The sequence below is a fragment of the Macaca nemestrina genome, chromosome 6, assembly GCF_043159975.1.
Source record: "Macaca nemestrina isolate mMacNem1 chromosome 6, mMacNem.hap1, whole genome shotgun sequence".
NCBI lineage: Eukaryota > Metazoa > Chordata > Mammalia > Primates > Cercopithecidae > Macaca > Macaca nemestrina.
Window position 1 is genome coordinate 15,329,569 of NC_092130.1, and position 13,362 is coordinate 15,342,930.

Here is a 13,362-nt window from a genome sequence, read left to right on the forward strand (position 1 = left end):
CTAATAGTACCATATACAGTTAATGTCCAATGCATAAAAATAAAGTTGATATTTATAAAAATACTCATATATATAACTGTTAATGAAGTTTGATTTGCATTTGTTATGTCCTTTATCAATCAGTAATTCTTTAAATGCTTGTCACATGCTATGAAGTAAATATGAAAACATATTTTTGTTTACTAGTTTCTGAATAACTAAATTAAATTGTTCTGAAATTTGCATTCTACATATAGAGCATTGGATCTTCCTGTATTGCTAACTTACTTTATCAAGAAATACATATTGTCAGTATTTGATATTTGTTATGTGTTTCTGATTAAGAGGCTATACCCACCAGTCATAAAAAAAAAAATAGTAGAATGTCTTCTTTTGCTTGGTGACAGGCTTAAGGAAAGTAAATACAGATAGAAATAGGTTAGCGTCAATAAATATAAATCACTTTGGAACAGAAAGGTCTGCTTCCTTCCATGTGTAGCTTGTCTCTGTCATAAGTTATCTACAGGTAATACTGATAAATAAATTAGCTATTCAAAATGAAAATCTCCTGCTACCTTAAGGAAGAACTACGTTTGAATAAGGAAGGTGAAGATATGTGACAAAAATTTGATACACAAGGATGCAAAGAAAAAAAAAATCAAACCTCTTCCTTAGATTAAAAAAAAAAAAAAAAAATTCACACTCAAATCCTTACCAGTGCTTGAAAAGATCCCAGGAAACCCAAGGCATCTTTCACACTTATCTCCTTTGATTGTTATTAGTGGAAAATTGATATAGGTGTGCTTTTTATTGATTTAATATATATTTCACACCTATTAGATGAATGTTTTGTGAAAATTATAGTTCAAGCTTCCCAAGAAATAGGAACACTGAGAAAGATCCTGTGTAGCCACCATAGCAATTGTAGGTAAAAGGGTAAAGTCACACTTGTCATAATAGGAGATACATTAGGTGAATTAACATGTCCTAGGGAACTGAAGCTCCCTTTCAGGCACTTAATCCTCGAGATTACTAAAGCTTGGCATAGAAGTTCACCTGCAATCATAACAATGCAGCCCTGGGAGAAAAAGCAAAACCACACAAAATCAACTGTCTCTCTCTCTCTCTCTCTTTCTTTCTTTTCTTTTCCTTCCTTCCCTTCTTTGACAGGGTCTCACTGTGTCACCCAGACTGGAGTACAGTGGCATGATCTCGGCTTACTACAGCCTCCACCTCACAGGCTCAGCCAATCCTCCCAACTCAGCCTCCTGAGTAGCTGGGACCACAGATGCACACCATCACTCCTGTTTAATTTTTATATATTTTTTCACCATGTAGGGTTTCACCATGTTGCCTAAGCTGATCTCAAACTCCTGGGCTCAAGTGACCTGCCAGCCTCGGCTTCCCAAGGTGCTGGGATTACAGTCATGAGCCACTGTGCCAGGCTCAAAATCAACATTCAGTTGGAAAGTGGACTTCTTGATTTCATCCAACAAATAGTGTCTCCTCCTTTCAAAGAACAGATGACGAAATGAAGATGTACTGGTGATCAGGCCTGGCACAGTGGCTCATGGCTATAATCCCAGCACTTTGGGAGGCCAAGGCGGGTGGATCATCTGGGATTGGGAGTTTGAGACCAGACTGACCAACATGGAGAAACCCCGTACTAAAAAATACAAAATTAGCTGGGCGTGCTAGGGTGCACGCCTGTAAACCCAGCTACTCCAGAGGCTGAGGCAGGAGAACTGTTTGAACCCAGCAGGTGGAGGTTACAGTGAGCCGGGATTGCACCACTGCACTCCAGCCTGGGCAAGATGAGCAAAACTCCATCTAAAAAAAAAAAGAAAATGTACTGGTGATTATCTGAAAATGTTTAACTCTCCCTATTCTCCTGTTTGACTAATATTACAAGCCCTTGAGGGAAAGTCTAAAACCAAATGCTTTACTCATCAGTCACTCATTCCTCATCTATAAATTGGGATAGGAGTATATGTCTTAGAGAATTCTTACAAAGATGAAATGAGAAAGTACATACCTTGTTCTAAGTGCATGTTTATTTTCTAAAATAGAGTCAAGTAATGATCTTCCATCCTTGACTATGACTAATAGCCTTTGGTTGACTAGAAACCTTACCAATAACAAAAACAGTTAATACATATTTTGTATGCTATATGTATTATATGCCATATTCTGACTATAAAGTAAGCCACAGAAAAAAATGTTCTTATGAATATCATAAAGAAGAGAAAATATATTTACTATTCATTCAGAGGAAGTGGGTCATCATAAAGGTCTTCATTTCATTGTCTTCACCCTGAGTAGGCTGAGGATGGGGAAGAAAGGGAGGGGTTGGTATTGGTGTTTCAGGAGTGGCACAGGCAGAAGAGTTGGAGGAGGTGGAAGGGGAGGTTGGAGGGGAAAACTCACTGTGTACAACTTTACAAAAATATATCATGATTTCTTTTTTGCTTTTTCATTTCTCTAAAAATGTTTCTAGATGGTACCAATACTCTCATGGTTTGCTTTAGTTTCTGTGCCCTCCATGTCATAAAAGAAGTCAAAAGCAGTCTCAGATAATCAAAGCCCTTCTGCTAGATTTTCTAATGTCAACTTGTTTTCTAGCACTGCTTCCTCTATGTCTTCTTCCTCACCATCTGCCACTGCTTTGGAAGTACTCACCTCCATCAACTCATCTTCTTTGAATTTTTCTGGTGTAGTGTCTATAAGTGTTTGCATTTCTCCAACATCTGTATCCTGAAACCCTTCACCTCTCACTATATTTTTTGGCCATATCAACAGTCCCTTACATGAATTCCTTGATGGGCTCTGCCATAAATCCTGGGAAGCAATGCACAACCTCTGGACAAGGCTCTTTTTAGCAGTTTATCATTTCAGGTTCAATGGCTTTCATGGCTTTTACTGTAACAATGATGTCCCTTTCAGTGGTGTAATCCTCCCATATTTTTATGAGGCTGTCTCTGTCAGGGTTCTCCTCCATAGCATTGACAAATCTCATCCATAGAGTTCCATGTGTAATGTGTCTTAAAGATCTTTATGACCTCCTGGTCAAGAGGTTGAAATAGGGATGTTGTGTTTGGGAGAAAGTAGACCACTGTGAAGCATTTGTTGTTGAACTCATGGCATTCTGGGTGGCCAGGGTCATAGTTCAATATAAAAATAACTTAAAAGTCAGTTTCTTCCTAGAAGGGTACTCCTGATTTCATGGCCAAAACATCAGTTGAACCAATTCAGAAAAACTGTTCTCCTTGCTCAGTGCTTCTTGTTATACAAAAGATCTGCAACTGGTGTTTATCTTTTCTCTTTGTAGTTAGCAGTTTTATAGAAAAGAGGAGTCCTGATCACAAACATGGTTGCATTTTCACAAAACAGAAGAGTTAACCTATCCTTTCCTGCCTTAAATCCTTACTAATAAAAGTCCTTTGTGACACTTTTGCAGAATATGGCACTTTCATCTGCATTAAAAACCTGTTCAAGCAGATATCCTTTCTCCTCAATGATTTTTGTTTGTTTGTTTTGAGACAGGGTCTCGCTCTGACACCCACACTGGAGTGCAGTGGCACAATCTCAGCTCACTGCAACCTCTGTCTCCTGGAATCAGGTGATCCCTCTCAAGTCAGCTTCCTGAGTAGCTAGAACTACAGGCATGTGCCATCACGCCTGGCTAATTTTTATATTTTATATTTTTAGTAGAGACGGGGTTTCGCAATGTTGCCCAGGCTGGTCTTCAATCCCTGGATTCAAACAATCCTCCCGCCTCGGCCTCCCAAAATGCTGGGATTATAGGCATAAGCCACTGCACCCGGCCTCCTCAATGATTTTCTTAATGGCAGCTGGAAACTTGTCTTCTGCCTTAGTCAGCAGAAGCTGCTTCTCCTGTTATCTCAATGTTTTTAAAGCCAAACCTCTTTCTAAAATTATCAAACCATCCTTTTCTAGTATTAAATTCTTCAGCTTTAAATCCTTCATCTTCCTTTTGCTTTAAGTTGCCATATAATGACTTTCCTTTTTCTCAAATCATACTAGAGTCTATAGATGTGCCTTTCTTATAGCAATCCTGCATCCACATAAAAGCTCCATTTTCAATGTATGTATCTCATGCAAGGTTTTTGCGTCTGCTGGCATAGCTACAGTGACAGCCTTGTAAATGTCTTTTTTGTTTTTATACAATTAATCTTACACTGGATTCATTTATCTTGAAATGATGGGCAACAGCAGCTGCAGACTTCAAAGTACGGTATATGTCAAGCAATTCAACTTATTCTTGTAACATCCTGACTTTTCTCTGCTTCTTGAGAGCACTTCCAACATTACTAGTGGCACTCTGTATGAGTCTCACGGTGTTATTCGAGGTTCAGGATATTGCACTAAGCATGATGAGACATGCGAGAACCATGAGAGATCACTTTTTACCATGACGCCCAATTTACTGGAGAGACGAACTGCTCACGTGGAGATTATGAGCATCACATGGTGTTTTAAGTAGATACTCTCCACACTTGAGCTCCCTGCAATAGTGACAGGAGGTGGCTATAAAATTATTACAGTAGTGTAGTATGTACTACAGTTAATTTTGTGCAGTTATGATTTAATACTGCATCTTTACATTTCTCTCAGCTGCAAATGGCACCATTTAAGCTCTGTAATCTGAGGGTAAGTTTAGAAAATTTTAACTTTTTATAATAAATTTGTGTATACTCCATAGTAAACAAGATAGACTAAAACCTACATGTTGTATACATTCATGACATCACCTTTGATTACTTTTTGATATTAATAGGCTATGGAGCTCATCTGTGGGTGTTTTCAAATTCTCGCAAATCTCCAAAACATTTTCCAATATACTTATTTTAAGAATCTGCATATAATTGGAGCCATTCAGTTCAAACTGTGCTACTCAAGGGCTAACTGTATTTTATTTTATTTAATAGTTAATGTATTAATCTGTTCTCACACTGGTAATAGACCTACCGAAGACTGGGTAATTTATAAAGGAAAGAGGTTTAATTGACTCACAGTTCCACATGGCTGACGAGCCCTCACAATCATGGTATAAGGTGAATGAGGAATAAAGTCAAGTCTTATGTGGTAACAAGCAAGAGAGCTTGTTCAGAGGAACTCCCGTTTATAAGACATCAGTTCTCCTGAGCCTTATTCAGTAACAGGAGAACAGTGCGGGGAAACTGCCCTCATGATGCAGTTATTACCACCTGGCCCCACCCTTGACATGTGCGGACTATTACAATTCAAGGTCAGATATGGGTGGGGACACAGCCAAACTATATCAGTTAACAACATAGTGCTTATAATACGGTCATTGTGGCGTTTGTGACATGCCCATCACTGCTTGTAAGTGCTTTACAAATACGAAGTCATTAAATCTTAATAACAAATATATTTATAAAGAACTGCTTCTCCCCCTCCCCCTGCATTTTGCAAGTTAGGAAATTAAGGCACAGAGAAGCTGGCTGGCTCCCAGCACACACTTAAACCTTATATTCTGCTACTGTCCTCTTTTAGAAATTACAAAATTTCAACTTTTACTTCAAAGATTTTATCACTTGAGTATCAAATGTCGCTTATTTATTTCTATAAAAGTACTGCACCATTCAAATTTTTCCTTAAGTAGACATTCAAAGTGAATAACTATAAAAGCCTGACAATACTCCCTTTACTTGGGATAAGAAAACAGCCGGGCATGGTGACTCACGCCTGTAATCCCAGAACTTTAGGAGGCAGAGGCGGGTGGATCACGAGGTCAGGAGATGGAGGCCATCCTGGCTAACACGATAAAACCCTGTCTCTACCAAAAATACAAAAAATTAGCCGGGCGTGGTGGTGGGCGCCTATAGTCCCAGCTACTTGGGAGGCTGAGGCAGGAGAATAGCGGGAACCTGGGAGGCGGGGCTTGCAGAGAGCCAAGATTGTGCCACTGCACTCCAGCCTGGGCAACAGAGAATGCGTCTCAAAAAAAAAAAAAAAAAAAGAAAGAAAGAAAGAAAGAAAACAGAGACCATCAGTTGCTTTCTTATTTATAGCTGAGAATATTTCTCCCTAAACAGAGTTAAATGTACATTTAAAACACCCACCTTATCGAAAAAATTTAAAATTTAAAAATTATATTGAACTAATATTTGTTGATTGCATACAATATGCTAGGCATTGTTCAAGTGGTTTTTGTGTATTAACTCATTTTGGTTTGGGATACATAAATAGCACCAACTGGTTTTTGATGGTTGATTCTTATGCTGCCCGTACAAATTTGAGAATTGACCCAAACTCAATGGACCTATAAAGAGAGACCTTCTTATGACGTAAGCAAAGCCTCTGTTCGGTCCTATTTTCCTCATACATGGAGAGTCATAATACACATTTATATGCTGCTAAAATGTGTAGGCTAGAGAAGTGCCATAGACTCATTAATTTTACAAATTGTAGTGGAAAAAGAGAGTAAAGGAAAACGGGTAACATTTTTAGTTGCCAATAAATGGATTCAATAGAAGATACCTTCTTAAATAGAGGGCCTGATTTTCTGTAAAAGGTATTTTTTCTTCATTACAATGTTTAGAGATAACATCTAAATTATATTTTTACAGTTTTTAGGTCATATGTAGCAGCTAATTATTGCTTAAAAGTAGTTTTACAAAGTTATCTACATGTTAGTGTGAGTTCATATGCTATCAACTGCATCATTTGAGCTAAAGTTATTTTGTCTCTAATATTGGGCTAAAAATATTTCCTATTTGCTATATATTTTATTCAATATAGATTTAAAATCATTTTCCACAGTCTGCCAAATTATCCTTCACCTGCACTAAAATTACCACCTCAGCCATAACCTATGGAAAAGAAATAAAATTGATAACCAATAGTAATACTGGGGAGATTAAAAGAAATATTCTCTATTGTACATCTCAGAGAATATTAGGTTAAAATTCAAATTCCTTTTAGTGACAGATTGTTGCAAGAATAAGAAATGGCACAAACAATCCATTTCAGGACAAAGATTTTACAAAAATAGGAAGGTTAATTATAATTGAATATTCCCTATGGATATCTCAGAAGATATGCCTCAATCTCCTATTGACAGGTGGTAGTGTAAATTAAATGTAGTATTATGCATTCAAATTGGATTTCAACTACTCATCATCTATAGTGTGACATTAGAATTAGCCTCAATGATGACAGTCTAAAGATCATAATGAGAAGAGCTGCCCTTTTCCATTCATATTGTACTTTCACTGGTGGGGAGGGTAGGTGTTAGAGATTGGATTCAAATTTTGTTATAATCTTTGCTGCCCAAAAATTTATTCCGTGAATCAACTATCCTGAATATTAATACTGTACTGACTGTTCTTTGAATTAATGACACACAAAAGGCCACTTGTCTTCTATAAATACTGTGCCAAATCCAAAAAGTAGCATTCAAGATTCTGTCAATTCCACCATCAATCATTGTTTATCGGTGTATACAAACATGGGGATGCTGGTGTGTTTTTGTTTCAAACAAAAACAAAACCAAAACCAAAAGGAAAACAAAACACAGCAGGAATGAGGCCTGTATCTTTAAAAAAGAAAAAGGAGGCCAGGTGTGGTGGCTCGCATCTGTAATCCCAGCACTTTGGGAGGCGGAGGCAGAGGCAGAAGCAGGATCACTTGAGGCCAGGAGTTCAAGGCCAGCGTGACCAAAATGGCGAAACCCCGTCTCCAGTGAAAACATAAAAATTAGCCAGGTGTGGCGGTATACACCTGTAATCCCAGCTACTAGTGGCTGAGGCAGGAGAATCACTTGAACCCAGGAGGGAGAGGTTGAAGTGAGCCAAAATCATGCCACTGCACTGCACCCTAAACAACAGAGTGAGACTCTATCTCAAAACACACACACACAGAAAAAGGAAAGAAAGGAAGGAAGGGCAGGGGCTTAAAAAGAGGGTTTGTCTCTCTGGTGAGGATCATAAGTGACCTCAATTGTATGGACCAGCTGTTCTTATTCAGGGATGTGCTGCAGAAACCTGACGTAGAATGCTATGAAGGTATCCATGTGCTCTGGCAATGTGAATGCTCAAATCACTCCTTGTGTAATTCTGATGGACAGCTATCCCCCAAATCCTTGGCAATCTCTCTCAAAATGAGCATTTGCAGACAACTTGCATTAGAAAAAGCACCAAGGCAGGTTGAGCAGGTGCTTGTTGAAAATGCAGATCCTGGGACCTACTTTGGTCCTACTAATTCAGCATTTTTGAGAGTGAGGCCTGAGAACCTCTTAAAAACAAAATAAACAAAACAATACCAAACAAAAGAAACACTATCTGCAGGTACGTTCAAACTGTTATAAAGTGTAAGAATCACTGGAATAAGACTGTAGAATCAGCACTTAGCTGTTCAGTCATTATTATGGCAATTTCAAAGCCTAGACATTAAGGTAGAAATGTCATGTGATGAGTTATTCTATTTAAAATTAGTACATTATTTTGGCTGTTAAAGAATATTTTTACTATTACAGGCATAGTATTTTTTTTATGCCACAGACAAATCAAATGTTTCTGGTTAGTCATTAAGACTAACAACCAAGATTTATTGTTTAAAATTATTGCTAGTTAGCATGTATGAAGATTGAAGAAAAACAGTTGGCCCATAATATTAGACATCTGAACACAAATATAGCATATAACAAGTAGCTTCAATAAAACAAATGTCCATTTTCTTTTAATGTGTCTCCAAACAATTGCCTATACTTTAAACTGCAAGAAATAATAATTATAATAGCATCTGGTAGAATTTCTATCTCAACAGAGTTGTTTTTTTTTCTTTATTTTAATAATGATATGTAATTATTCATGACATTTGGGATTACTGAAGACAAACAGAAGAAAGAAATGTTAAGCCTTCCTGGGTATCAAAGAGAGTATATTTTTATTATAACTTCTAATTTAATTAATGTATTCTTAATGCCATCTGGTCAGATTATCTTAAAAGTTAACAGAAGAGATTGACATTTCACAAATAAATCTGAAAATGTATAATACTGAAATTATACAATCATATCTAGAATAATATAAAAAAATAAGAGGAAAAAATCATTTCAGTCAACTCTAAGCACATTTAGTATTATCTTGGAATGAAGAAAGGAGACTCATTATGCCCTCAACCATGATTTAAGTCATCACTATAGTATTATATTAAAGTATATTTAAATACAAGTGAGATGTATACCTGTTCCAAATGCTTCATTGAAAGAAGTTAATAAAATATGAGTAACAACATATGTCTGGAGCCAAATACTCAAGTTTTCAATCTAAAACTACTCTTTGCTAGCTGTGAGACCTGGGTAAGTTGTAACCTTCTCTGGACCCAGGTCCTCATTGAAAAATATGATTATTCACACAAAGCATTCAGAAGAGTGGTAGGCATATGTATATAAATTTTTATATTCTCTATATAACTTATTTTAGCAATTGAAAACCTGTCATGTATCCTATAAATTAACACTTGATTCACAATCAGAAAATAGCTTTAGGTAGTGGCTCTGTGATATTGATATGGAACAAATCACTCTTTTGAAACTTAGGTTATTTTTTCTTTTCTTGATGGGAAAACGAGGTGATTATTATTTATTATATAAGATTGTTATTAAGATTAAATAAATTTGCTTTTATTAAAGTCTCCATAGAGTTTCTCACAAATAGTGGGGCCCGATTAGTTTTTTCAAGTCCCAATTTGGATATAGTATTCCAACCATCTCCAGTGGACAAGGAACACAAATATTAGAAACTAAAAACAACTTTGTACTTATTCTCATAATGGTTAAAATACTATCTGAGAAATACATTTTATTTCTTAGTTCTGTAGTCTGAAATTTGAGATCGGATTAGGTATTTTAATCCATATTTTGGTTACCTCATTCTATATCTGTGAGTTTGTTTCAAAGGCCATCCCAGTCTTTAATAACCATAAAGTATGTACATTTGGACAAATCTAACAACCAATGTTTTTGGAGTTCTGAGCCATCAATCCCAGATGAAAAAGAAGCTATGTTGCTTTTCTATTCTTATGAATCTGAACACACAAAGTGTTTAGGGATATTAAAGTACCACAATTAGCAACCTCAGTTATTTAGATTTGCACCATTCTGAATGCTGTCACTTAAAAATTAAAAAGTCCAGACCATATCACTGAAGGAAGGATAGAGTCAAGAATTCATTTTTCTTCACTTAAAGTTATGTCATAAACACAATCTTTATCAACATGAATGTAATAATACCCAGCAAATACATTTGGACAATATGGTATGCTCTGCTTAAAAACAAGATATTAACATAAACATTCATCATTCAGGGATCTTTATAAAGTCATCAGTTCAATTAGGTACAGAGGGAAATAAGGTAAGACATAATTCAATTATACAGAAAAATGTGAAAGACAAGCAAGGCTAAAAACATTGCTTAAGTTTTACTAGAAAATAATGTTTTTGTTGGAATGTCTCAAATTTAGTTTAATGCATTGAATTGATTAGGTTTAGGTGTTGTATTCGTAGCCATTTATTCACTTTTTCTTTGACATTCCCTTATTCCCCACGGTTTAGATAAGACAAAAATGCATGTATCAATTTGCAGAGAAAGAGTAAATGTAAGTTATTTTCGCTGTTTATTCATATGTTAGATTAACTTTGTTTATCAACCCATATATTAAAATGTAATCATTTCATTGTCAGGAGCCTAAAGCTAATGTTAATTACAGTTTGAAACTTCGATTATTAATGCATCTTTACCTACTGAAGTGTGAAATAAGCAATAGTAGTTGGAATACACCAATTAAATTAACTTCTGAGACAAGAATTCCTAAGTAGGCATTTGTTCATAAAGTAGGCATTTGTTCATTATGAACAAATGCTGTAGGATTTCATTCTAAGCTACATTTGTGAAATACCAGTCCCAAGGTGGGAGAAAAATTACTCAATGAGGTGAAGAATAAATGACATATCCAATCAATAAAATCGTTGTGATAGGCATTCTCTATCTTTTCCATTTACATTCCACGTGTCATTCAGATAAAATAATATATACACTCGATCCACAGAAGAACACTTAAACGTTTTATTTTGCTTCGTTTTAAATAAGGAAACAGGAGAGATCTGTTTTGTTTACATGGGGTACCAAAATCATGCAAGATTTGGCAATTATTGTTTATTGTCTTTTTTTATTGAACTATAAAATGCAAATAATTCTTGCCTTAGTCAACCTATGCCTTATATGCTTTTTTGGTAAAGCATTGCTTCCTTCTTGGTTGATTGGTCAGTTTTGCTTCTCACAATGCTATATACATAATGCTTTATATTGTATTGTGTGTAAAAAATAATGTTGACTAATATTTATGAAGTGCATGGTACTATGTGTCATGATACAATAACCCTCACTTTTTTATGTCTGTTCAATTAACATTATTTTACAAACTAGAAACTTGGGCCACAGAAAGGTTAAAGTAGTGGTCTAAAATGCCACAATTTGTAAGCAACACTCCAATCTGTGTGCATTTTTTTTTTAGAATTTTGCTCATAATGAAATTTTCAAACATAATAAAGAAACTTTCCATATGCAACCCAGATTTTAAATATTTTTATAGTTTGCCAATACTTTTAAAGAATAAAAGGATTACAGATAAAGTCCTCTCCTCTCTAATACTGTTATTCTTGATTTCTCCCCAGAAATAACCATTGCCAATAACTTGTTTATATTCCTGATGCCTTCTTTTTATACGTTAACAAGAAACACATGTTACATTTTTCGTACTCTTAAGCTTTTTGTAAATATTTTCATGCTGTAGTATCATTAGGCAACCTTTAGTGTATTTGGCATCTTTTTATGGAATTTAAATATATTGTTATATGTATATCTAGTTCATTTTATCTACGTAATTTACTATTATATGAAATGTAGCTTAACAGCATTTACTATAAAACATCAAGGCATGCACTTATTTGTATTTTTCTTGGCTGGACTGTTGAAGTACATTTTTATCTAATAATTCATTCCTCTCAATTCTAGGCACTTACTTTGCTATGGTTTCTATATCTATCTGTCTGTCTATCCATTTCTTGAAGCTTCTCTGGATTACCTCATACTTTACAGCACACACATTTTACATCTTTTCCTATGACTTTTCTTCTATTCTGCTTGTTTTACAAATAAATATTTTCTGAAACAGTAGAGTTTGTAACTTTGCCAAAAATTACGTGTCTCAATCTTTACTTTCTGTCTTACTCCTGCCATATTTTTTAGTTTATTGAGTGGGTTATTAGTCTTTCATTTAAAGAGGAAATGAAAACTTAGATACTTTCCAACTCAATCATATTTTCATATATATATATATTTTTGAGAGAGAGATGACAAATAGGTAGACACTTACACACATTACCCCGATATACATGATAGTGATAAGAAATTACTTGAATATTTACATAATTTTTCTCAATAGAGATGCCATTGTTTATGAATATACCTTTAATAAGTATATTTGTTACAAGGACAAGGCCCTATGGACATGGTCTGGATAGGCTAGAAGAGACAAAGAGACTGATAAACTGTTTTGTGTAAGAATGGGAATTTACAGTGTCAGAAAGTAAAATATATTCTGTTAGAAATGCCTGTGTGTCACTTATGAGCAGACAGCAAGTAATGGAGAAAAAATGGCCAATATTAATCATTTCAACAAAATAAAGTACATAATAATTTTGTGACATCCAGATGTCCCCAATTTCCAGCATATCTTTTCCAGTCCCATTTTATTAAATGAGATGGGTTACATAGGGCAGGAGGATGTCGATCTAGATTGCACAAATTGTTTCATAATGTTCAAACTTTATTTTAAACTTGAATTTTGTTATCCTAATATTATAGAATATTTAAATCACTTTGAGAAGGCATGTACTAAAAAGGGCCATATTGTATCTATGCAAGGGAATATTATTTGACAATAATAAGAGAAAAAGCGGTGATGCATGGCACACCACAAAAGAATCTTGAAAATATGCTCAATGAAAGGAGCTGGTAATAAGAGACCACATATTGTATGATTCCACTGTTATAAATTGTGCAGAACAAGCCAATTTACAGAGATAAATAGTGGACTATTAGTTGCCTAGGACTAGGGGTGTTGGGGGCAAATGGAAGTGACTTCTAATGGGTATCATGTAGGATTTGGGTGGTAAGTGATAAAAATGTTCTATAATTTATCATGATTTAGATTGTGCAACTCTATGAATATACAAAAAACATCTATCTGTGCACTTTAAATGAATGAACTGTATAATATGCAAATTATGTCTCAATAAAGCTGCTTCCCCTCAAAAAGTCGAATCTTTTTATTTAC

General features: G+C 35.2%; 1 protein-coding gene and 1 long non-coding RNA gene across 8 annotated transcripts in view; one reads left to right on the top strand and one right to left on the bottom strand.

Moving 5' to 3' along the window:
- Positions 1-13,362, bottom strand: part of LOC105480824 (teneurin transmembrane protein 2) — a 3,943,693-nt gene that overhangs the window by 3,154,415 nt on the left and 775,916 nt on the right. The gene's annotated exons all lie outside the window — the stretch shown is intronic.
- The window catches only part of LOC105480830 (uncharacterized), a 179,830-nt gene that overhangs the window by 37,830 nt on the left and 128,638 nt on the right, over positions 1-13,362 (top strand). The gene's annotated exons all lie outside the window — the stretch shown is intronic.